At 37.3% G+C, this 27,305-nt stretch overlaps 1 protein-coding gene across 3 annotated transcripts in view; it reads left to right on the top strand.

The window, feature by feature from the left end:
• LOC5567674 (zinc finger CCCH domain-containing protein 13) overlaps window positions 1-27,305 on the top strand; it is a 483,331-nt gene that overhangs the window by 262,972 nt on the left and 193,054 nt on the right. For all 3 annotated transcript variants that reach the window (XM_021853276.1, XM_021853278.1, XM_021853277.1), the window contains exon 4: window positions 18,714-18,738. The gene's annotated coding sequence lies outside the window, so the exon portion shown is untranslated. The remainder of the gene's footprint in view (window positions 1-18,713; window positions 18,739-27,305) is intronic.

Genomic DNA, 27,305 nt, shown 5'->3' on the forward strand with positions numbered 1-27,305 from the left:
CTTGGTTATATCATGTGCAGAACTGATGTGAGACATGAATCTTTGCAAAATTCATTCTCTATTGATTTCGAAGCACAATCAAAGCAAGCGAACAAAAACACCGCATATATAGCGGTCCATGATCGGTAATGTTTCACAAGTTGTAACATGCTTGATAAATAGCATCTGCGAACGAGAGAGAGAGAGAGAGAGAGAGAGCGATGATGAAACCTATTTTTCTCGCTTATTTACCATTGAGGGTGAGTGTTTTACTTTACTGGCATGATAAATAATCCCCGTACATCCTACAGCAATAGTGCCCCCAGGTTTGTAGTTTGTTTAGAAGGATTTTATCATGTACTATTATCCTTCCGAGATATAGTCAGAGCTGTAGCACAAGAAGATAAACTAACTCTCATGATGTGGTACGGATCATGATTGTTACAGAGAGCGATAAATGAGAGATACTCTCAGTACCAGTTTGCTACAAATGATCATGGAAATCATTGTTACGAAAAGTTGAAAAATTTACGCATGAAAGAAAGTAAATTTTAGCAAAAACTTTAATTTTATATTAACTTTTGAATATAAGATAGAGAAGAATTGAAAGTATTCTATCGATAAATATTGATTTGAACTTCTTACTGAGAGGAAAGTTACATTCCGAGCAATGTTACCCCGGTTTACTGTACCTAGTTGTGCGGAGTGCATCGATAATCACATGCATCGCCACCTAGTGTGAAGATGACGGGTTTCGGAGAGATTGCATCCTTGTCTTGTCGAGTGGTTTTATGTGGCGCTGGAAACAGGTAGTTGAGTGATGTGCGCTAATCGATTGAGTATGAGCGAAAACCAGTTTGTCTAGTCAGTATGATTTTTTTCGTAGTAGGTATTACGAAGTTGATTTAATGTGTGTATGCCTACGCAATGGAAATGGCAATGAGAATAATCAATGCAGTTACCGCAGTTAAGCGTATTCGAGCGGAAGCATAGGCTATTGCGCAATCGATTTTACAACTAAAATGGGTTTCCTTACGAAATCAATATACTCAAGGAGGTTTTACACTGAGGGTTCTTTGTCGTTTTAAAACATGAAGAGAATGAATTTAGAAATTAAAATTTTGAACACGAAATCTCATGATTGGATCCTAACTCTCAACTTTTGTGGACACCTTTAAACATTTCTTGAGAGCATAGAGAGCCAATTTTGGGGCTGAGAAAAACAAATCAAACATTATGAATAATAGCGGAATGCCCTCTTCTTCAAATTACGAATTTGCGATACAAAAAAAGAGCTCATTGATTAATATTAATATTAATATGTTATAGTATATAATCACAAATCTACCGAACATCTAGCCCTGCACACATTATTGATTCCAATCATCATAGGTTTGATTCACCCTTTCGAACAAATCCCCATTTACGGTATATCCCCCGTCATAGCTTTTCTTCCCAAATGTCACGGCTGTCAACACACTCTCTATCATGATAATCTCAAAGAATGGATGAAAGAAAGGAAAAAAGTATTACCGTAACGAGCGCTTTTCGTTTGGTGGCAGCACGACATCAACATCATCCCCATACGTCAGTCAGTTGGAAATTGGAGAATATGAAGTGACTGCTTGTCGGATCTGATCAGCACCGTAGCCCCCAACTCCATTCCCCAGTATTGAAACCGAAACGGCACAGTATTGGAAACATATTTATCTCGAACGCGATTGACTTTCGTTTTCGTTGATCCCCGTCGGTTGCAGGTGAGTATGCTGCATCTGATTCTTCTTCTTGGAATTACACTTCAACTGGGATTGAGCCTGCTTCTCAGCTTAGTGTTCTTATGAGCACTTCTACAGTTGCTAACTGAGAGCTTTCTTTGCCAAATTTGTCATTTTTGCATTTGTTTATCGTATGACAGCTATGATGATACTCTATGCCCAGGGATGTCAAGGAACTTCCCATTACGAAAATATCCTGGACCGACAGGGATCGAACCCAGCCACCTTCAGCATGACTTTACTTTGTAGCCGTGGGCATTACCATAAGGCTAAGGAAGGTCCAGTCTGCCGCATCTTCATCGGATTAAATCACCATCGCCTCCATCCGATATGAAATTCATAGCGGTTCGGAGTAAGCCTCCATCCCCCACCCGAGCCTTTATCTTTGACCTTTGCGTCGAATCGCTGCCAGGCGCTGAATGGGGGCTGAATGGCTTTTGTTGCTTCGATTAGAAAGCAGTCACCCATATATCTATAAAGGTTGATATACATAAAAGCGCATAGAAAGGTAACGGAGTCAATACTGTTGGCGTCGATCGGATCTTTATCCATCACCGACCGGCCGACCGACCGGCTAACGACTCGAACCGTGAGCTGCACAGTGGCGCAAATCATAGCGAAAATTACGCATTCTCAGTTTTTTTTTACTAATTTTGTCTTAAACTAAACTAACTTAAATTAAAAACTAATTACGAGTAATTGACACTGAAGAAGACTGCAAGTGGTAGTCGAAATACGCGTATCTGTCAAAGATAAGCATGTAATGTATAGTTTTTCGATAGATGTTAAACTTCCAGTAATGGAGAGTTAACTGTACTATATAAAGCTCTATGTCAAACTTTTTAGATTCTGCATAATTTGCATCTCAAATGATTTAAAAATATTAACATATCATTAACAAATGGATGGGTTTACTGAGTTTTTACACCATAATGCATGTATCAAGTAGTGTTGACAGTTTATTGAAAACGTACTTGCAGTAAAATGCGAAACATAAAGTTATGGGAAATATGAGGGATCACCCTACAATAAATCAATGAAATCTTCATAGCAAGTGCTCAAACTAGTCTCACAAAGTTGGTGTATAAGTTGTTCATTTTTTTTTTTACAAAATACAGATTTTCACAACAATTCAAATAGCTAACATGAAATTCAAAAAATATGTCTAAATTGTGTGTGACCATCGTTAAGTCACATAGGTAAAATGCGTGTAAAGTGGTTTATGGGCAATCGTTTATTTAAAAAAAATCAAATTATGTTTCTTTTTCAAGTTCAAATAGTATGAAATTCAGGAAAAACATTTAGTCAGGCATCTGATTTTCCAAATCCGAAATACCGGGCCTTTTGCTTGACCCCTGCCATCAGATTTTGTACACCCACCTCATCCAACTTCTCCGCCGCATAACGTTTTTTTTGGTCTTCTTGAGATTCCGCTTGATAATCCAGCTTTTTACGCTAGCCATAAAACTACGAAGGATGAATTGAATTTGACATTTCTTGCCTACAAGTTTTATAGATAATCTTAGTAGGTTGTAATTTAAGATTGTTGATTGAGCTGTCAATCATTTTCACTATTTACACAGAAAAAAATATGTTCCTGGAATCATGAATAAATCATGAATATCAATATTCATGGTCCGATTTTGTATGGCAAAGAGTGCCATGAATATGGGTACTCATTGTTAAATGAATAATTTTCGTAGTTTCAGCAACACATTTTTACCCGTGTTGTTCATTTCTTTGTAGCAGCAAGAATATCAATTTCTGAAATTTATTCAGTTAGCTCGTTTTAATACTTATAGTAGACTCGGTAGATCTTTAGGACCCAAATTCCAGAACGATTTCGATTACTCCCAGTATTCAATATTTCGTCAAAATTTGTGGCATTTTGAAAATAGTATATCAATAAACAACCGAACTGTGGCCCACAGGAAGGTTTTGTGCGATCCGCAGAGTGATTTTCAATGTTGGAGTGGCGAGGCTTGCATGTTGTGATATCAATGTACATATTTATTTTCTGCAGAGACCCTAGCAAATTCTTGGTTTACCGAAGTATTGTCGGTCACAATAATCACGGTTTCCAAAAAATTCGTAGATTGCATAGATTTGTATTGATTTTATTTGTTTGGGATCTTGGCTTTTGTCGCTGCACATCAGTGATACTTGTAAATTTCAATTTTCACTGTGGAAAGTATTCATTTTTTTTATAATGCAGTACAAAAATCGTTCAAGATTTTTTTCAAAGAGCTCAAGAGAATATCCCTTTGTATATCTTCAACGAATTTCTCAGGTGTCGGGGATTTCTTCATGAATCAATTCTGTACAATTCTCCAAGAACTCCTTTATCAGTTTTCACTGTAGTATAATATTAGTAGTAATTGTTCAACAGATTTTTTCCTGAAGTTTCTTTAGGTTTTCTTATCTTACCAGACAATCAACGAATGTATCAAATTGCTCAAAAGAATCTCTTTAACAATTCCAAATTTTAAACATTCCTCCATCTATGTCCTCTACGTACTTATTGCACATGATTTCTAATTGTTAGTTTAAAATTCCATCCAGTTGTTCATTAATAATTAAATAATCACCAATAAGTCTTCAAGCAAGGATTCTTTCCACAAATTCTTCAGAGAGCGCACCAAAAGTTTTCCAACATTGCTTTTAAAATTCTTCTCAAAGTTTCTCTTCCGATTCATTAAACAAATCTTTCAGGAAATCTCTCAGAAAATCTTCAAAAATTGCTTGAAAAAAATCAAAGCAAAAATTATTCAGGACTTCAGCAAATATATGTTACTTCAGGTTACTCTTAGGATTCCTACTAATATTTTACAAGATTTTCATAAACAATTAAACAAGATTCTATTGAGAAAATGTTCTTATCATTTTCTGCATTTTTTTCACAGAAAATTCTCTTAGTGTTTCTTTAGATATATCTAGAAATCAATTTGATGTTGCTCCCTACATTCTCCCAAAATTTCTTTATCGGAAAAATATTTAATAATTTCTTCAATAATTCTTATCTGAGAAAATTTTTATATATTCAAACATTCCTACCCAGTTTCTAGCGGAAATTCATCCAAGTACTTTCCAGATAGTTTTAACTTTGAACAGCTTTAGTGATTTTTCTAGGAATTTAAAAAAAATGTTTTATCAGACTTACTTAAGGTTCTTGCAGTTCATTCTCGATCTTTTGAATTCTCGAAAACTTTCTACATTCATGGACAATGATTTACGTTAAAGCGGATGGAATTTGTACAGAATGTTTTTGTACCTAACATAATAGAAAATTGTGGACTCATGATACTATGGTAAAAACCAACTTGGAGAAACTCCAAAACAAAGTTTTTTGAAGGGACAATTTTTTACTTTGTATTGAAACTGCAGAAGATTAATATGAAGATATTGGCGGTATTTTTTAAGAACATTACCAAATATATTATGGTAAAATTCGAAATGAAAGTTTCTACCGAATTTCAATTATGGAGGAAATTGTTGGATTACTTTGATCATTTGTTGAGGTATTCCTGGTGGGCTTTCAGAGATCAGCAACCATACGGGTAAGAATACTGCCATTTTTCAAAACACTTAGAATTTATTTTTTCCCTTTACATTCTTTATAATGTTGCTATTTGGAAAATATTGTGAGTTGTAGTTAATGTATGGATTTATTTAGAGAATTCTTATAAGGGCAATCATCATCACTTGACACCTCGAGCAGGGTACCCTCCAAAAATATGCCGCTTTGGGATGGTACACAAATTATGTCACGCTGAATTTCAACTTTTTTGAACCCATCCCCCCACCCGTTTGTCACGTTTTTTGTATGAGTCCACCATCAATTTTGTAAGACTTGTCATGCTTGGCTTGCCCCCCTCCCCCCTTAGAGCGTGCCGTAATTTGTGCATGACCCCTTTATGATAAAACATTTGTAACAGCATTGTTTGCATTATCCAGAAAATAAGAAGTTGAAGAACCAAATTTCCAGGATACTGAAGCGTTTTAGTATCACGTTATGTTTTGCAATGGAGATGTCGAAAAATTACGCTTATCGCACACAAAACCAAGCTGGATTCATCGAAGTCAGAACCATCACACTGATGGTATGTACAACAAGCGAAGTTCTTTACTTTTTGTGACCTACTCTATGTTTTAAAAACAAATAGGTGGCCCACATAACCACTTTGGCTAAAGACCATTCATGAACCTGTGTAGATTATGTACTTAGAACTACTTCAGGCTAATCCTACATTTACAAATTCCCTAGTCTATCGTCACTTATAACAAATCACTTTTTGTACGAAACAATTTCGTTCTAAAATGATGAAACGATTTTCAAAGGAAGTTCATGTGATTTTTATATTATCTGACCTAAATATTTTCTAGAATAACTTTTTCCACAACACTACAACTCTACACTTTACCATCACTTATGAAAATACAAGTTATTGTGAAGAGATCCTTAAAATCTTATGAAAAACTATTGAAATACGAACAATTTGAATTTTGTATTTCAGCCCAGTAGCCAACAAGCTAGCGTATCTCATCTGCGATGCAAAAATAGGGTGATTTTGAGGTTTTTCTGAGGAGTAAAATTTGAACTCAAAACTCGTCCTTAAACGATTTGAGTGAGAATGCATTTAAATGCGAGGATCTTTTCTGTGGTCTCTCTCTCTTGCTTCTATGCTCACTCTTATTCACACTTTAAAAGAGCTCTTGAGTAACCCGTCCGAACAAAACATTCCTTGCGTAGTGATGATGGCACTCACTTTTGATGGAAAATAATTCCGTTGTGTTTTGTGTTGCACCTTCCTCACTCAATTTTTGTTGACTCTCTGTTCATTACTTTTTCGCTCTCGCACAAAGAGGAAAAGCCAGAACGATTTCGCTGATATTTCGTTGCATGCACTGTTTGATAAACGCGTCTAAGCCACATCGACGCGATTACGCAGCGATTCACGTTGTGTCAGTCAAGATGGTTCCATAGAAGAGTGCTTGTAGCGACACAACAACGAAATCGCGACAATTTTTTGTCGTTGTCGCCGTAAAAAGTCGCCTAGATTTGGAAGAGCCTTTATACCATGCTACCGAAATTCGGTGATGTTGAGGAGCATTATCAAGCCTGTCTATAAAAACTCAGAAAAAGATGAAACACATTTTCGTCTGTAAAATCTTATATGTGATATTTATCTGATAAAAAGATTATTATTTTACTTCGTTTTTCCACTTAAAGTTATGTTTGGAAATTGTATGTTTGCCAGTGTTTTGAAAAACTGAACCCCTGTGAGCCAGTTCATTTTAATTAGATTAGATCGGGTTTGTTGGGCTTTGACCGGTTCGCTCTTTCCTTTTGGATACCGATTGCCTGCTACCTACACGCGCAAGCGAAATCGATACACTCACCCAACGGGGTGTCTGTGTTTCCTTTTTATGCCAGCCTTTGATGAAGATAGCCCACTTTTGGCCAATGTCAGACGAATTTGACAGCCGGGTGTTGGTCAAGGGTGGACGAAATTATGGCGAGGGGGTTTATTTGACTGCGATTTGATTTGGGACGGGGCGACGACGACGGCGGTAATTGATATCGGGGGCCACTCCGGATTCGCAAATTATGAGCAAACAAGGTTCGGAAGTTTGTCTGCTTCGGAGATAATGGGTGGTAATTGAGATGGTTGACGTGGTTGAAAGACCTTGGACGGGACAGAAATAGAGTGGTCGGAGAATCGGTTCAGTTGTTGAGGAGACTTTTAGAAGAGTGTCATTTGTAACAACATTGACGAAGAAAGAGTTTTCTTCTTGAGGGTGGGGAAAAAGGATGCTTGTAACAAGAATATAACATCCCTAACAAAAATCACTTTTTTTGTATTTTTGCAATTTAAATAGTGTCTGATTGAGTTTTTTGCCAGGAATACCAGATTAGATGTCTTCAAGATTTTTTTGGAGATTAATTCAATGAGTCTTAGAGATATTATTCAAGGATTATTCCAATGATTTTTCTAAAAAAAATAGGATTTCGTCTGAAAATTGCTTCAATTTTGTTTTTTTTCCAACGTTATCCAAGAATTTTGAGTGTACGCTTTTCGCCTGAGAGGGTCAACAAGGTTGTCTCCCATAATACACCAATCGGTTCGATAGAATTTCCAAATAAGTCATGAAATCGTAGCAAAAAAAAAAGTGAAATCCTTTGCCACTTGCATTACTTAAAATTGTAACTGATTTTGCATTCGTAAAAACTTAGTAACAACCTCTGAAAAGATACCCCCTAATAAGAAGAAATACCTCAAAGTGTCTCAATTCAACGGAGCTGTTGGCCACCGTCCAACATCCGTCACCACAGAACGTCTTCTTCTAGCTTTCTTCCATAGAAATAAAAAATAACCAATCGCATTCTCTACGCAGAGAACGTCCGCATCATTCTTCCATTTATCAACGACTCAATGTCACCCCGGTATGCTGTTGGATAATAAGAAGTTTCTCTTTCACTATTCCCAGACGAAACTTTCCCCCTGGTCTCCGGCAAAAAACTTTCCCGATGGTTTCCCATTCAGTCAATTCACTGGTGTGTGAACAGTCTCGGGGAACTGAAAGGGATTGTCCTTTTTCTTGCAACTTTCTGGTTCGATTTCTTTCGCATTAATGTTCTGAAGAGGGGGGAAAAACTTTTGATTGGAGTCCAGCCGAGAAAATGACATTGCACACACGACATGGTGCCGCCAGCATGTCGTCGTCGTTGGCTGCCATCTGTCGGAGCAACCAACTATAGTTTGCACTCGGTTTCTACCAAGGAGAGGTGTGATCTCTGCTCTAAAATCAATTCCCTTCTGCCAAGTTTCGACGATGCCCTTCGCCTGCCAACAACTGTCCTGGGCAGAAAGTGACAGAAGCCTTGGAAATTTTCCGGTGCAAAGTTTGACCATTTTCTTATTTGGGCACGTCTGCAGCCAGCAGACGGATGAAACCACCGACGACGACAAATCAGATCACTATTGTTTCCCTCCGAACGGTGTGTCTGAAACGGTTTGTTATGAAAAAATGACCATAAATTCTACACTTATCATAAAATCCTAACATCCTTTCAGTGAATTTAAAAAAATTTCAAATAGCTTTTGCTTTCGTTTCCCTCTATGATTTTCAAATTCACGGAGAGGATGATAGAATATCATATTTTTAAAACGGTGGGTGCAGAATTCTTGTCTATTTTTCCTTTAATAGACACACTGTGCCGTGTGCTTGGCTTAGTGGCGTTGACCATGAAGTTGACCTTTTTGGAGTTTTAACTAGAAAAGTCACCAATCTAGAATTTTGGAATTCACTTCCCAAAACCCATAGCAGAAATCAATAAGCAATTATACTCAATGATAGGGGGAACTTAAGTTCTTATGCTCCGACAGCATACCCGGAGTTGAGGGCACAAATCAATTCACAATTGTTGGCTGCTGCTTCTGGTGCCAATATGGGTAGTAAAAGCTCCGTACAAGGAAAAGTGTAGTGCTCAGACTCAGACTCGATCTCGATTGTTCGGTACGGTTTGAAACCGTATCCACAGGAGGAGGGAGGCTGTTATAGAAAACTTTAATCGGTTTGCGGTTTTTCGGGGGAGGCAAATAGTGCATCGTAATCGATAATTTACGCTCCCACACCGCTGAGACTGAGACTGGGACGGTGAGTTCTGCTATTGTGGACGAAAATTGCCAAGGCAAAAGTTGAGAATTAGTTTCGATTCGTTGCCCTCATTCGAATTGGGGTGCGGTCGGTTTCAAATTGACAAGTTGCATAATTTAGGTTGGCAGCAATAGATTGAACCGGTAGTTATTGGAGGGTTTGAATAGATGAATGGCAAGAGACAATGGAGTTTTGATTGAGTGGTCTTGTTTGTGACACGAAATTTTTGTGCACATTGATTATTGATCTCTGGAGGTTAAGTGCGTACCCAAGTAACACATTTTGTCATAAACGTGGTCAAAATACACCTTTCATACATCGCCGCTGTTTTATTTCGAATGTGCAATACTAAATATCATACACCTTTATAACCGAAAAAGCGCAGACGGTGAATGATTTAAAACATCTTTCATAATCCAATTAGATGTTTTAAAATACCTACTTCATGCTTCTCATAGCATTCTGATGTGTTATATCAAAGTTATATCATACATCATTATAGCCAATAAGTTGTTATCAAGTTATCAAGACGTGATTTTCCGTATTAGAATACAAGTGCATTTTGTGTATTAGGTGTTTGAAATATTTTGACAGCTCAAAAAACAAAAAACAAAAAAAAAATCATCCATTGAATTCAAATGGTGCAAATATCGTGATGAAAAACAAGCATCTTGCTGCATGAGATTTACTTGGGATATTTGTTTTTTGCAAGTTACGAGTTTTAAAAGTAATATTTGTGCATATTTGTGAATGTTTTTTTAGCTGCCGTATTAGATTTTAGATGAAACCGAGTGTTGTACTTCTTGTTTATTGATGCGCCATTTAAAACATGCGCAATTGCTACTTAAGTTCAGTGAAATATATCCGATTGTGTGATTATTTTTTCTTTGGAGGAACAAACGAGAAACATGGTGGATTCAATTAGATGCCTACAGGGTAGGTTAAAACTTTTTGGAATGATTATTGGATTAGGTATATAAAAATACAATGGGTTGATGTGTTTTTTTTTTTTCAATAGAACGTAATATTAAAAAAAATCAAACTTTTTAGCTGGGTCGAACCTATTCCTGGCGTTTCCTGCTGAAAACCGTAATTCAGCTAAATGTCAATTGCTTGCAATGAAAGCTCCACAGTTATTAATTTTTATGATCGGTGCTGTAACATGGCATTGCTTTGGAAAAGTAGAAGACACGAGTGTTGGAAGCAATTTTGTGTTTGAATGAAGTTATAACTACGTATTCAGTACGTGTTCAAAATAACAAATATAAATGCTGCTCAATTCATTGAAAATGTCAAATTTCGTCGGTGAGATGAAATGCTTGTTGTCATTGGAAAAAATCACATCTGAAGAACTTTCATTTGCGCACTATTTTCGCGTATATGTTCAGTCATTTTTCTTCTCCGCTTGCATTAAATACCATTTTACTTATTTGTTCGCTACAGATTTAGTTTTGCTACAAGTTTCTGCATCCATCTTCGGGGAGAAACTGAGATGTCATAGAGACACATGCTAAAAATGTTTTTCATTTGACAGAAAAAAACATAACTATAACATCTCTATCAAAACAATCAAACAAATAGGTACGAAAGATGTATTCAAGAGCAACTTTATAACTAAATTTGCATAAACTGAAGTTTGATTATGGGGAGTGCTTTAATTAAGTAATATATACGTTTGTCAATCAGGAATATAACATAAACATTGGATCTGAGTTTGTAGAATGGATATGTTCTTCTAAAACATCTCGAGAACGGTTTTAGAACAGAAGATGTATTGGATTTCATCTTTAACATCTGATTACAACATCATTTTCGGATAGCTCACCGAGAAGATGTTTTCTGTGTTACTTGGGTAATGTAGAGTGCACAAACAAAGCCACAAGAATTGGATTGCCTAACTACCATCATACAACACATGATCAACTAAACAATATGTCTACTTGAATGTTTCATATGAATAGCTTCTGATTTATGTTGAAGTTTGGATGCATTAGGAGAAATATTTCATTTTTTGCAATTATAAAAAAAATCTAAACTTTTTTGCAATTTTTTATTTTGTTGTCTACTTAGGCCTCCTCTTTTGGAAGAAAGATCTGTGATATCCGTAAAGAAATGTTTTTGAAGTAACTCAAGTAATAATTATAAAATCATTGTTTCTATAAAAAAAACTTCCTTTGGTATAGGCACACTGTTTCAGTAATAGTGGTATTAGTCAACCTCTATAAAATGAAGATTTCGCATAAGAAGCATAATTAGTGATTGAATTCGAAGAGAATTGAGAATATCCCTCACCTGCCACTCTCTATAATAATCATGATATGCAACACATTATGGATAGCAGTGTATGCTAAAACCCATCTAAACAAGGTCCAAACCTGGGGGTATTATGGCTATAGGATGATTGATAATTGTTTATCATATCAGTAAAATAGAACACCTACCCACAATGGTAACAAAGCGAGAAAAACGAGTTTTATCATCGTTCTCTCTCTTTGGGGCTCTCGTTCGCTGCTCTTATTTATCAAGTTTGTTACAACTAGCGAAACATTGCCGAACATGGACGATACAGCTGGATTGTTTTTCTTTGCTTGCTTTGATCGTGCTTAAAAATCAAATGAGAGCGAACTTTGCAATGCCTACCCACAATTATTTGAACCTACTCACTGTTACTCGGCAAAGTAACAAAATATTCAAATTTCAACATTTTTTTCTATTTTTCAACTAGATATCAAGATTTTTTTTCTCACACATTCATTTTATTTTGGCAAGAGTAACGCAATCAAATAAACTCAGAAATGCAAATAAGTCAAAATATTTTAAAAGGTGGCATATCATTTGGCATAAAGCCGTTTGGCATAATGGTCATTTGCTATTATAGTCGTTTGGCATAATGAGTCTGAAACCAAAAATTTCTCAATTTTTCGTTTTTAAGTTTCTACAGTGTTGTTCAGACTCATTTCCCCGAAAATAACATTTTCCGAACTACGAAGCCACGAACTACTACAACCATGCTCTATCCTCCTAAGATAGAAAAGCAGATGGTTAAGCTTGAGTACTGCACACAAAATCGATCAATTTTGATCCCAGAGAGCCACAATTCAAGTTTCGGTGAAATGAAATGAGTGAGTGAGTGAGTGCGAATCATTTCACCGAAACTTGAATTGCGGCCGAGATCGAAACTGTCGGATCCCATAAGCAACACTCAAGCCCAACCACCTCCCCCTCCATCTCAGGAATACAACGCACAGTTATAATAGTTCATGGCTTCACAATTCGAATTTCGAAGAAATGAGTCTGGTCAACACTGAGTTTCTATTGAATCTTTCTGATGACATCAGGCTTGTTTTGGAGTCAATTGATACACAATGACACTTTATTTAACAATCATTCGCTCTTGAATAAATTTAAGCATATTAGGAAATCATTGCCAAAAGTATTTTATTATATATCCAGAAATTACCCTTTTTTTCAAATATTGATTCCTCTTTTGAGTTTCGCTATTGGAATAAATTTTTGCACTGAAGATTTTTATATATTTAGCACAAATTTTCCCTTCTTCTAATTGTTCTATTATTTTTTTTTCTAAATATGATGTAAACATAAATATAGGTATGAAAACTGTTGATTTAAAATGTAAAAAAAATTTCTCCTTCTTTTATGCATAGGCTGTTCTTTGAAGCTATATTATTTTAAGTATTTTTTTGTTCCCAACTGATAAAAGGGCGGCAATCGATAACATTGATCTTCTCAAATTATAAGCGAAAAGTGAAATCGATTACTGTAGTTACTTCGATGAGTTGTGCTATTTTTCGCCGAATGTCGTTTCCCCGAGCGCCAGTTCCCCGAATATCCCGTTTCTCCGACAAGCCCACTTTCCCGAAAAGTTTTTAGCACTCATAATTGTCGTAACTTTATACATTTCAGGGTGGTAAACGAACTGACCATCTAATTTGCACCCTTCGTTATTTAATTGGCAGTTCTTTCGAGTTTTACCGTCCTCAGCATTTTTGCCAACATGTGTATAGCCGAGAATGATAGAATACTTCCTTATTTTGACTGTTTATCGTTCTTTCTCGTCACCACTTTTCGGGGAAACCAGTCATTCGGGAAAATGGCATGCTGGGAAAAGTAGCACAATCACTTCGATGATTCTGAACGCACTTTTTTATGTCTTTTCGATTTATTATGCCGCAATAATTTTTGGCGTCCGTTCTTTTATTGATTCAATTATAAATTTTGCCTTCTTTTAAAAATAAGCTGTTCTTTTTATTATGCTGTTTTAAATTTATTATTTAGTAAAGCTAAATGTTAACCATTTTTATATTTTGCTGTTTTATTAATTCTTGCGAGATGTGTTGTTATAATGATAATTACTTTAAAACCTGCCAAGTTATTTTCATCGAGTGTTACGTCCAAACTGGGACAGAGCTTGATCTGCAGCGAAATATTCGATGAGCGTTCCTTTGATGAATAACTGCGAACTTTCTTTACTAGTTTACTTTTTTTACATATTTATATCGCAACAAGCTCAAAGATACTCTATGTTTTGAGATGTAGAGACACGCCACGAGTTTTATTTGGTAATGCTCTCTAATGTCACAACAACTTTTGAAATTCTTAGCTTGGAAAATCTCTGAACGAACACCGCGCTTGTTTAGAACCTACCAATTTTTTTTGCTATGAGCTCAATGGCGTTCATCTCGGTAAAAGCTTAAAAATACCGATATTTATTTTAAGTGAATCATTATGCCAAACGACCATTATGCCAAACGGCTTTATGCCAAACGACCTTATGCCAAATGACTTTATGCCAAACAGGGTAAAATCATTTTAAAAACCGCATTGCAACTATTACTGATACACCGACTATCACAGGCACGGCCACCCTATCATATTTTTATTTCTGTTCAACAGTTGCTTCATGGCTCATATATACTGTTGTTCGATATGGTCATAATATGCATGGAACGGCTCCATCCCATTACCCCGAACGCCACTACCCCGAACGCCACTACCCAGAATGGGTCACTATCCCGAAAGCCATTACCCCGAATGGGTCATTACCCCGAACGCCACTACCCCGAATGAGCCATTACCCCGAATAGTATGAGATACAGTACAGTATCTTGTTTTGCGTGCAAAAATGCGTCTCTAATGAAGGCTGGTAATTAATGGCACGTAAAATTCGTCGGTAAAATGTTCATCATATATTTTCCCTTCTTTCATATGCCAGCTGAGGGGTCCAGATAGCCGTAGCAGTAAACGCGCAGCTATTCAGCATGACCATGCTGAGGGTCGAGGGTTCGAATCCCACCGGTCGAGGATCTTTTCGGGTTGGAAATTTTCTCGACTTCCCAGGGCATAGAGTATCTTCGTACTTGCCACACGATATACACATGCAAAAATGGTCATTGGCATAGTAAGCTCTCAGTGAATAACTGTGGAAGTGCTCATAAGAACACTAAGCTGAGAAGCAGGCTTTGCCCCAGTGGGGCCCGAGCAGGAACAATAACTCCCCAATAGCTTATGCATACCATATTTTGGTATCATACCAAAATTAGGTATTGTTCAGTTATCAATACCTCATTTTGGTATTACAATGGTATTTGAAAAGAATGTTTAAAACAATTAAAAATACTTCATTTTGGTATTCGACAGGTATTGAGGACTGGAGGTATTGAACTAGTATTGAAAAAGTTCATTTTTATATGAAAATCCATGAAGTATTATTTAGGTATTACAATACCTGATCTAGTTATCAGCTTGGTATTTGTAGAATATGCAGAAGGTATTATTTGAGGTATTTTACCTCTTATGCAGGGCTCATTCATACCTCATTCAGGTTGTAAGTATTGGAAATTATCTGGTATGGAATACCTCAATTTGGTATTCAGTAGTTATTTTCTTCTGCTCGGGGGACGTAACGCCAGTAATAAGAAGAAAAAGAAGAAGAAGAAGAAGATATGCCAGCTATTCTTTCGAAATATCTTGATGGCAACTATATTCTTCTCATTCTTTCTGAGACAGTGCCTGTTTATCAGCTCAGTGGGCACCTTCGCAATTCAAGGGTTCATTCACAAATTTTATTTAGCCAAAAATTGCCATTTTTAACACCTACCCACCCTCTCGTACTTTTTTTGTATGGAAATTCTACACATTGTGAATGGGCTGTAACATTTTGAGGACAACCACCCACAAACTGTTTTGCTCCCTTCAGCGTTAAGAAATTTGTGAATGGGCTTTAATGAAATAAGCCTTTTATTGACTGAAAGGAATTCGAATCCATAACCCCTCAATATTGTGTTGCTTAACAGATGCGTAATCACCGATATTTGGACTTGCTGGTGATGTTCATATTTCAATTATGTTTTTGAACAAATATTTTTCTTTCTTCTGAATATAGGTTGTGTCATAGCATCACGTTGTTACAGTGATCATTCACGTCATAGCTGCAAACATTTCACCAGAAATTTGCCCTTCTTTTTTTAAATAGGCTGTTCTTTCACGATTTTGTTGGATAAGCTATTCACTAATATTTCCATACAGAACAGCTTTTTATAAAGGAATATATCTTGAAGGCATTCTAATCGGAAATTTTCCCTTTCTTTTATCTTCTTGTATTAAAACAGACAGGTCTATTATGGATATACTCACCACTTTTCTGCCATCATCATTTCTTCATTATCTTGAATCAAAAAAATATTTTTTTTTTGTGGTTATCTCACAGAAATTCAAATTAATGATCCCACAAATCAACAAAAGTTCTTACTGTAGCGTCAATCAGAGGCCGCCGATTTTTCTAACATGTACAAGTGTACAAGTGCGATAGCGGAACGGTCGTCTATTGGGTTGGTTTTTAGGCGGGTTCCATAGAACAACACTTGCAGCGACTATCTCAGGGTGAACTTCCATTACCATCGTTTACGAAACAAAATTTTTAAGAAGGTCTTAATCTTAATGCCCGACACCTATAAAAATGAGTAAAGGAAGTGGCTACCGACGTCGAATAAGAGACTTTACTAGGGGAATTCGGGGTAAAACCGACACCCTAAGCTTATTGATAAAATTTGTGTACTTTCGCTTGTTAAACGAACCTAAAATTGTTGTAGAATCACATATTGGTTATAAATCTATCAATCCTTGCAATCGCTGGATGATATATAAGGATTATATATTGATTTAAATCAAATTGATATTTCATCATTTTTAGCTGAGACAATTGAGAGTGCGGGTAAGATCGACACCCTGTTGGGGTAAAACCGACACATCCACTTTGAGTAGAATTCATACGTTGTGAACATCGCCATCACAATGCATATTCAAAAGAATGCTTTTAACATGACTTTCGACATTTATGACCCCTTCCTCCAAAGGATTATTCACATATTACGTAAATTATTGAGGAGAGGCCAAAGATCCACTAAATATATGTGAAAATTTCAAATGTCCCATGCTAAGATTATAAAGTTGGGGTGAATACACATGGGCATTATTAATTCGTGTTCATGGAATGCTTACGAAGATGAAGTGGTAGCGAATGTTTGGTTGTGCAAACAAATACTGTTTTATTTTAACAAAACAATGAAGTGTAATTATTTTAAGATAATAAAAACTGTCGACCTCATGGTTTGCAAATAAACAATAAGATTGATTTATATGAAAATATTTTTTTTGCTTGCATAAAATTCTATTAATTCTTCAATTTTAAATGAAAAAATTTTCTTCATCAAATAAGTTAAAACGTGATAACATAGAAATATATTTTTTTAACTTAATGATAGTCTGTGGCAAGTCATATAGTGTCATATTTTACATGTTAACAAGTTCGCCATCCGTGAACTTCACTGGAATTCGAAAATAAAGACTCACGTAAACTACAGAGATAGTCTTCCGATTAGAAAGATTCCCTGAAGTTAGATTATGAAGCAAAGAAAGGTGTCGGTTTTACCCCAAATGAAAGTGTCGATCTTACCCCGAGTGGACATTTATTTTTCAATAGCGTTTTCAGCTGTCGAAAAACCAAAAATTAATTTCTCCTTCATGTTGTATTAACGTAATAATAGTAAATGATGATGTAGACGCAGACAAATAATGATATTTTAAAAATTTCACATGTAAAATAGTTAAAGAATAACAACGAAATATTGCAACTGCTGTTGATTCTATGTTATCCAATATGATTTTGTTGTTTATTTTGGCAGTTTATTGGTAGAGTCAGTTGTAATGTCATTCGAAACACAACATTTCACAAGTTAAGATAGAGCGTAGTGGAAACTGCATGAAAATCTGCTCAAAACATGAAAAATCAAAGGGTGTCGAGCTTACCCACAGTGTCGGTTTTACCCTGATTTCCCCTACATCCTAATTTTGTGCATATTATAGCTATCCTTCTCATAATAAATTCACCCTTCTTTTCGAAATAGGCTGTTCTTCAGAGCATTGCAAAGTGGCTGGGTGAATCTTCTTAAAATTAGAGGACAAAACTTAGTGTGTAAAAATTATTTGTTGAACAACTAGCTGCTTTTTTATCTTCTAATATGTGAAAAATACATTTTTGACCCAAACTCGTGAAATACTTAAAAGGAATCGTACAATTATCTCCCCACTCTCTAACTAGAATATGTCTCAAAATGTTATCCATTCGGGGTAGTGGCGTTCGGGGTAATGACCCATTCGGGGTAATGGCTTTCGGGGTAATGGCGTTCGGGGTAGTGGCATTCGGGGTAGTGGCGTTCGGGGTAGTGTCATAGAATCGGATGGAACTACAGTCGCCTCTCCACATCTCGAGAGATCGAGAAAAAGAACAATGTTTTGATGAATACTAGATTGAAAAACACTCCGTTGCCAAGAAAGTTATACACAAACAAACGTCATTTAGCGCTCCTAATTTGTTTTGAATCCCAAAACTTTGGTCTAGTAACCTTCGATATTGGTCATATCGACATACGGAGAGAAAATTAAGAGCAAAAAATGAACAGAAACACATCGAGATATGAAGATATCGAGATAAGGAGGATATCGAGATATGAAGAAAGAAAATGTATACAGACTGAAGGGACTTATGAAATCATCGACATAGGGAGAGATATCGAGATGTAGAACATCGAGATGTGGAGAGTCGACTGTATTTGAAATTTTTATATATTTATTTGGGTAAACCGCATGAAAACATTGACTAACATCTCCTCGATGCGTGGTTTTTCATATGAAAAAAAAAAACTCACTTTCAGTAAAATGTAATGAATATATAAAATAGGACATAGTAGCTTAGATTAACGTTGTTTTTTTTTCTTGTTTCAGATGCTTTGAGGAATACTCTTGAAAGGTAAGTGTTAGTTGTGCGATAAGGTAGTACATGTAAACAACCTTCATTCTTTGCAAAATAATACGCCTAGTTTAATTCCTGATTATTATTTATTCATTTGGTTTTACATTAATTATCTTGATGAAACCTCGCCAAAAATTTTTCGCCAATTTATTCGGTTCATGGCCGCTTCTCTCCATCCTCGACTGCGACCCACGCTCTCCAGATCCTGATGCACCGCCTTCTTGTTCCGACCGGATTCGTAGCGATCAACATCTTTACAGGGTTGTTGTCCGGCATTCTTGCAACATGCCCTGCCCAGCGTATCCTTCCAGCTTTAGCTACCTTCACGCTACTGGGTTCGCCGTAGAGTTGAGCGAGCTCGTGGTTCATCCTTCGCCGCCACACGCCGTTGTCCTGCACGCCGCCGACGATCTTAGCACTCGACGTTCGAAAACCCCAAGAGCTTGCAAGTTCTCCTCGAGCATAGTGCACGTCTCGTGCTTGTAGAGGACTACCGGTCTTATGAGCGTTTTGTACATGGTGCATTTGGTGCGGGTGTAAATCTTTCTTGAGCGCAGTTTCTTCTGAAGCTTATAGTAGGCACGACTTCCGCTAATGATGCGCCTACGTATTTCTCGACTAACATTGTTGTCAGCCGTTAACAAGAATCCGTGGTAGACGAAGTCGTCCACCACCTCGAAGGTATCCCTGTCTATCGTGACACTGCTTCCTAGGCGGGCCCTGTCGCGCTCAGTTCCGCCTACCAGCATATACTTTGTTTTAGACGCATTCATCATTAGCCCGACTTTTGTTGCTTCACAATTTAGGCGGGTGAACAAATATGCCACCGTTTCAAATTTTCTTCCAATAATATCCATGTCGTCCGCGAAGCAAAATTATCCGTATCTCGTGAAAATCGTGCCTCGACTGTTAAGTCCAGCTCTCCGCATGACACCTTCAAGCGCAATATTGAACAACAGGCACGAAAGTCCGTCGCCCTTTCGTAGTCCCCGCCGAGACTCGAACGAACTGGAGTGTTCGCCCGAGATCTGCACGCAGTTTTGCACACCGTCCATCGTTGCTCTGATCAATCTTGTGAGCTTCCCGGGAAAGCTGTTCTCGTCCATGATTTTCCATAGCCCTACACGGTCTATTCTATCGTATGCCGCCTTGAAATCGATGAACAAATGGTGCGTAGGGACCTGGTACTCACGGCTTTTTTGGAGGATTTGCCGCACGGAAAAGATCTGGTCCGTTGTCGAGCGGCCGTCGATGAAACCTGCTTGATAACTTCCCATGAACTCGTTTGCTGTAGGTGATAGTTTAGGATAGTGATTGCACGATAATTGTCACACCCCAGTTTGTCGCCTATCTTGTAGATGGGGCACATAACGCCTTGCTTCCACTCCTCCGGCAGCTGTTCCGTTTCCCAGATTCTGACTATCAGCCGATGCAAACCAGCGGCCAGCCTGTCCGGGCCCATCTTAATGAGTTCGGCTCCGATACCATCCTTGCCAGCGGCCTTGTTGCTCTTGAGCTGTTGAATGGCATCCTTAACTTCCCCAATCGTGGGAGGTGATTGGTTTCCACTGTCCGCTGTGCTGGCGTAGCCATCGTCTTTGCTGGCCTGACCTTCTGTGCCTGTGTTCTCTGCGCCATTCAGGTGTTCATCGCAGTGCTGCTTTCACCTTTCGATCACCTCGCGTCCGTCCGTCAATATGCTCCCATCCTTATCCCGGCACATTGCAGCTCGCGGCACGAAGCCTTTGCGGGTTGTGTTGAGCTTCTGATAGAACTTCCGCGTTTCTTGAGAACGGTACAGCAACTCCATCTCTTGGCATTCCACCTCTTCCAGGCAGCACTTTTAGTCCCGGAATAGGCGGGTTTGCTGTTTCCGCATCAGTCTGTATCGTTGCACGTATTGTTGCGTACCATGCTACAGCATTGCAGCCCGCGCTGCATTCTTCTGCTCTAAAACATCCTGGCACTCCTCGTCGAACCAATCGTGTTTTGAGCTCCGTTCCACATATCCGACAATGCTTTCGGCAGCGTCGTTAATGGCTGCTTTGACTGTCCTCCAGCAGTCCTCAAGAGGGGTCCTATCGAGCTCGCCCTCATCCGGCAACGTTGCCTCAAGATACTGCGCGTTGATGGCGGATAATTTTGGGCGCAGTTTCACCATCACCAGGACGTGGTCGGAGTCAATGTTAGTGCCACGATAGGTTCTGACATCGGATATGTCGGAGAAGTGCCTTCCATCAATCAAAACGTGGTCGATTTGCGATTCTGTCTGCAGAGGTTATCTCCAGGTGTACCGATACGGGAGGCTGTGCTGGAAATAGGTGCTACGAATGGCCATATTCTTGGAGGTGGCAAAATCTATCAGACGTAAGCCGTTCTCGTTCGTCAGCCGGTGGGCGCTGAACTTTCCAATGATCGGTCTGAACTCCTCCTTCTGGCCAACCTGAGCGTTCAAATCTCCTATGATGATATGCCGTCGTGGCTTGGGCAACGCTCGTACTCGCGTTCGAAATGTGCGTAAAATGCGTCCTTGTCATCATCAGTGCAACCAGAGTGTGGTCTGTGCACGTTGATTATGCTGAAGTTAAAGAATCGGCCTTTGATTCTTAACTTGCACATTCGTTCATTGATCGGCCACCACCCGATCACGCGCCTTTGCATATCACCCATCACTATGAAAGCTGTTCCCAGCTCGCGTGTGTTGCTGCAGCTCTGGTAGATGGTATGATTACCTCTAAACGTTCGCACCAATGCTCATGTCCAGCACACCTCCTGCAGCGCTACGATGTCGAAACCGCGGGTCTTCAGTACATCGGAGAGTATGCGAGTACTTCCAATGAAGTTGAGAGATTTGCAGTTCCACGTACCGAGTTTCCAATCGCTAGTCCATTTTCGTCGCTGTGGTCTTTGCCGATTGTCCCGGTTCGTATTCTCTCGTTGACGCCATTTACCGTGCCATATAAGTACGGTATTTTCCGTTTATTCCACACAAAATGGGCCTATTTGTGTTCAAATGTCTGCACTGCATCTATTCAATGTCTCTAGATCTGGCTTCATCAAACTCATCATTCAATAAAATCACGTAAGTCAAAACATCTAGCACTGATATCATAGGGAAGGTATCACCAAAACGATGGAATTAATCATATACTAACTACGATAAGTTCCGAATGCCTTAATTACTGCTTCATCATTTCGGAAGCCACCTCAACCTAATGGTTATCCCATTTAATTATGCTATCTTGAAAGTTCCATCCCTCACTCACAGGTACACGGTACACGGCACTTCAACAAAACAGCAAATCCTCTCGTTTGGCGCTCACTGAAACGGGAAATCATTTAGCATAAATTTTCACGTGAACATGGTCATCTGCTTCTCATTTACAGGCTCCAGTGCATTGCGAGCACGCTTTCCTGTACCTACAGTGTTGGACATTACATTTGAATCTTTTGAGATTTTCCATACAAGAAGATCAACTTTGGTGGGCTACATTTTAGTTTTTTGACGGGCAGATTTGAATGGAATTTTCGCAGCACATGATTGACCGCCCGCAGTTGCTACTACATTATTGCAAGAACTACTATTTTGCTCAAGGAACCAACGGGTTCTAGTTGGGGTTAGTCAGGATCGGGTTGAATTACAGGATTCGTCATCGTTATATCTGAAGATATCTGAAGGAAGAAACATTTTGTATGGAAAATCTAAAAAGTTTCAATTGCATTTTCCAATACTGTTTGTGTAGACAGGAGATAGGCAGGTCTGATATTATGCATGGACTGGCACAGAGACCATTCAGCCCATGATAGCAGCCAGGCGGGATAATGTTCCCACAGCAGCTCAAAATCGGTAGCTCTGCTGTGTGGTACATCGCCCAGTAGTACCAGTCATTTAGTGAAACGAACATCGGTTGTCACTTTCCTTTGGAGAGGTACACCCTTCGGTGCGAGTTCCGTGCCACCCCCTACAAACATTTCACAATTTACGCTAATTATGTAAATTACGCGCATATTTATTTTGTTTGTATTTTTACTTTTCGACTGCTACCTACTAACTGCTGCTGATGTGTCGTGTTGATTTGGATCGTTTGATTGCACTGTGTGTTCGTTCATACATGCTATCTTAATTTGAGATCTGTAGGCAATGGGGCAACCACCCCATTCGATTGTCACCTCTGAAGCGATTAGAGGCTATTTTATTGGCAATACAAGAAAACAAGCACTAATTTCACGTTCGTGCCCATGTTCCATGCAAGTTAACCCATTAATGACCAGCTTCTATATAAAGTATAAGAACTAGAAAAGATATGCCCACCTGTTTTCTTTTGTATGTGACCGTAGATTTTCGTTTAAATTACGTCCTCAACTTTCTTATGTTGAGATGCTCTAGATAAAAAATATCACGGTACTCCCCAAGTAACACTGAAAACATCTTCTTGGTCAGCTATCTGAAAATGATGTTATATTTAGGCGTTAAAGACAAAATCCAATACATCTTCTGTTTTAAAAACGTTCAGGCCATGTTTTAGAAAAACATATCAATCCGGCAAACGCAGTAGCTGCATCTGTGTTATATTCCTGATCGATAAATGTATATATTACTTAATTAAAGCACTCCTCATAACTAAACTTCAGTCGATGTTAAATAAGTTATAAATTTGCTTCTGAAAACATATTTCGTACATATCTGTATGATTGTTTTGATGAGGATGGTATAATAATGCTTTTTCCTGTCAAATGAAATACATATTTAGCATTTGTATCTTTGACTCTCGGTTTCTATTCGAAGTAGCAAAACAAAATCTGTAGCGAAAAATTAAGCGAAAAATCACCATTGCAAGCGGGGGAGAAAAATGATTGACATATTCACGAAAATAATGCGCAAATAAAAATTTGTTATGTGTGATTTTTTTCAATGACAACGAGCATTTCATCAAAAAACAGCATGCTTTGAATTTTAATATTCATTGTTTTGAACACGTACTTAATACGTATTTAAACTTCATTCAACACATAAAACCTTCTATCCCTTCCTGCCATTCTACATCACCGATCAGAAAAATTTATAAATATAGATCTTCTATTGCAAGCAATTAATACATTGCCAAATAACGATTATCAGCACCGCAGGTCTGGAATGCATTCCAACCAGCCAAAAAGTTTGATTTATTTAATATTAATCACAAATTGCGCACTCTTGAACAAAAAACAACGCAAACCTGTCAAATTATCGTAGGAACTTAAACCGACAACCATTACAAAAAGTTTTTACCTACCCTGTACGCATCTGGTAGAATCCACCATTTTTCTCGCTGGTTCGTTCAGTCGAACATTTACACAATCGTTAAATTTCACGAAGCACAAATTGCAATTATGCATCCTACAAAAGGCGCATAAAAAACCAAGAAGCACAGCTTTCAGTTTCACCAAAAATCTAACACGGCACAAAAAAAAACATATATTTAAACGTACACAAAGGTTTCTTAATATATCGAAACTCGTAAATTGATAAAAACAATCCCGGCAAAATTCCATGCCGCAAGATATTAGTTTTTCATCACGCTACCCAAGTAACACAATTTGTCATAAATAAGGTTAAAATACATCTTTCATACATCGCCGCTGTTTTGGGTCCAATGTACAATACTAAATTTCATACACCTTTATAACTGAAAAAGCGCAGAAACAGAAGGTTTTATAACATCTCTCATAGTTCAATTTTTCAATACCCATTTCGTACTTCTCATAGCAGTATGATTTGTTATATCTAAGTTATATTATACATTATTATGACCAATAAGTTATAACCATGTTATCGAGACGTAATTTGTTGTCTAGAATACAATCCCACAATGTGTATTGTTTGGAATGTTTTGACAGCTCAAAAAAGTAAAAACAAATAAGATTAACCATTGATTGCAAGTAGGTAGCGTGATGAAAAACTAATATCTTGCGGCATGGAATTTTGCCGGGATTGTTTTTATCAACCCAAGTAACACAATTTGTCATAAATAAGGTTAAAATACATCTTTCATACATCGCCGCTGTTTTGGGTCCAATGTACAATACTAAATTTCATACACCTTTATAACTGAAAAAGCGCAGAAACAGAAGGTTTTATAACATCTCTCATAGTTCAATTTTTCAATACCCATTTCGTACTTCTCATAGCAGTATGATTTGTTATATCTAAGTTATATTATACATTATTATGACCAATAAGTTATAACCATGTTATCGAGACGTAATTTGTTGTCTAGAATACAATCCCACAATGTGTATTGTTTGGAATGTTTTGACAGCTCAAAAAAGTAAAAACAAATAAGATTAACCATTGATTGCAAGTAGGTAGCGTGATGAAAAACTAATATCTTGCGGCATGGAATTTTGCCGGGATTGTTTTTATCAATTTACGAGTTTCGATATATTAAGAAACCTTTGTGTACGTTTAAATATATGTTTTTTTTTTGTGCCGTGTTAGATTTTTGGTGAAACTGAAAGCTGTGCTTCTTGGTTTTTTATGCGCCTTTTGTAGGATGCATAATTGCAATTTGTGCTTCGTGAAATTTAACGATTGTGTAAATGTTCGACTGAACGAACCAGCGAGAAAAATGGTGGATTCTACCAGATGCGTACAGGGTAGGTAAAAACTTTTTGTAATGGTTGTCGGTTTAAGTTCCTACGATAATTTGACAGGTTTGCGTTGTTTTTTGTTCAAGAGTGCGCAATTTGTGATTAATATTAAATAAATCAAACTTTTTGGCTGGTTGGAATGCATTCCAGACCTGCGGTGCTGATAATCGTTATTTGGCAATGTATTAATTGCTTGCAATAGAAGATCTATATTTATAAATTTTTCTGATCGGTGATGTAGAATGGCAGGAAGGGATAGAAGGTTTTATGTGTTGAATGAAGTTTAAATACGTATTAAGTACGTGTTCAAAACAATGAATATTAAAATTCAAAGCATGCTGTTTTTTGATGAAATGCTCGTTGTCATTGAAAAAAATCACACATAACAAATTTTTATTTGCGCATTATTTTCGTGAATATGTCAATCATTTTTCTCCCCCGCTTGCAATGGTGATTTTTCGCTTAATTTTTCGCTACAGATTTTGTTTTGCTACTTCGAATAGAAACCGAGAGTCAAAGATACAAATGCTAAATATGTATTTCATTTGACAGGAAAAAGCATTATTATACCATCCTCATCAAAACAATCATACAGATATGTACGAAATATGTTTTCAGAAGCAAAACTTATTTAACATCGACTGAAGTTTAGTTATGAGGAGTGCTTTAATTAAGTAATATATACATTTATCGATCAGGAATATAACACAGATGCAGCTACTGCGTTTGCCGGATTGATATGTTTTTCTAAAACATGGCCTGAACGTTTTTAAAACAGAAGATGTATTGGATTTTGTCTTTAACGCCTAAATATAACATCATTTTCAGATAGCTGACCAAGAAGATGTTTTCAGTGTTACTTGGGAATTTACGAGTTTCGATATATTAAGAAACCTTTGTGTACGTTTAAATATATGTTTTTTTTTGTGCCGTGTTAGATTTTTGGTGAAACTGAAAGCTGTGCTTCTTGGTTTTTTATGCGCCTTTTGTAGGATGCATAATTGCAATTTGTGCTTCGTGAAATTTAACGATTGTGTAAATGTTCGACTGAACGAACCAGCGAGAAAAATGGTGGATTCTACCAGATGCGTACAGGGTAGGTAAAAACTTTTTGTAATGGTTGTCGGTTTAAGTTCCTACGATAATTTGACAGGTTTGCGTTGTTTTTTGTTCAAGAGTGCGCAATTTGTGATTAATATTAAATAAATCAAACTTTTTGGCTGGTTGGAATGCATTCCAGACCTGCGGTGCTGATAATCGTTATTTGGCAATGTATTAATTGCTTGCAATAGAAGATCTATATTTATAAATTTTTCTGATCGGTGATGTAGAATGGCAGGAAGGGATAGAAGGTTTTATGTGTTGAATGAAGTTTAAATACGTATTAAGTACGTGTTCAAAACAATGAATATTAAAATTCAAAGCATGCTGTTTTTTGATGAAATGCTCGTTGTCATTGAAAAAAATCACACATAACAAATTTTTATTTGCGCATTATTTTCGTGAATATGTCAATCATTTTTCTCCCCCGCTTGCAATGGTGATTTTTCGCTTAATTTTTCGCTACAGATTTTGTTTTGCTACTTCGAATAGAAACCGAGAGTCAAAGATACAAATGCTAAATATGTATTTCATTTGACAGGAAAAAGCATTATTATACCATCCTCATCAAAACAATCATACAGATATGTACGAAATATGTTTTCAGAAGCAAATTTATAACTTATTTAACATCGACTGAAGTTTAGTTATGAGGAGTGCTTTAATTAAGTAATATATACATTTATCGATCAGGAATATAACACAGATGCAGCTACTGCGTTTGCCGGATTGATATGTTTTTCTAAAACATGGCCTGAACGTTTTTAAAACAGAAGATGTATTGGATTTTGTCTTTAACGCCTAAATATAACATCATTTTCAGATAGCTGACC

This window comes from Aedes aegypti, chromosome 3 (genome assembly GCF_002204515.2).
Source record: "Aedes aegypti strain LVP_AGWG chromosome 3, AaegL5.0 Primary Assembly, whole genome shotgun sequence".
Lineage (NCBI taxonomy): Eukaryota > Metazoa > Arthropoda > Insecta > Diptera > Culicidae > Aedes > Aedes aegypti.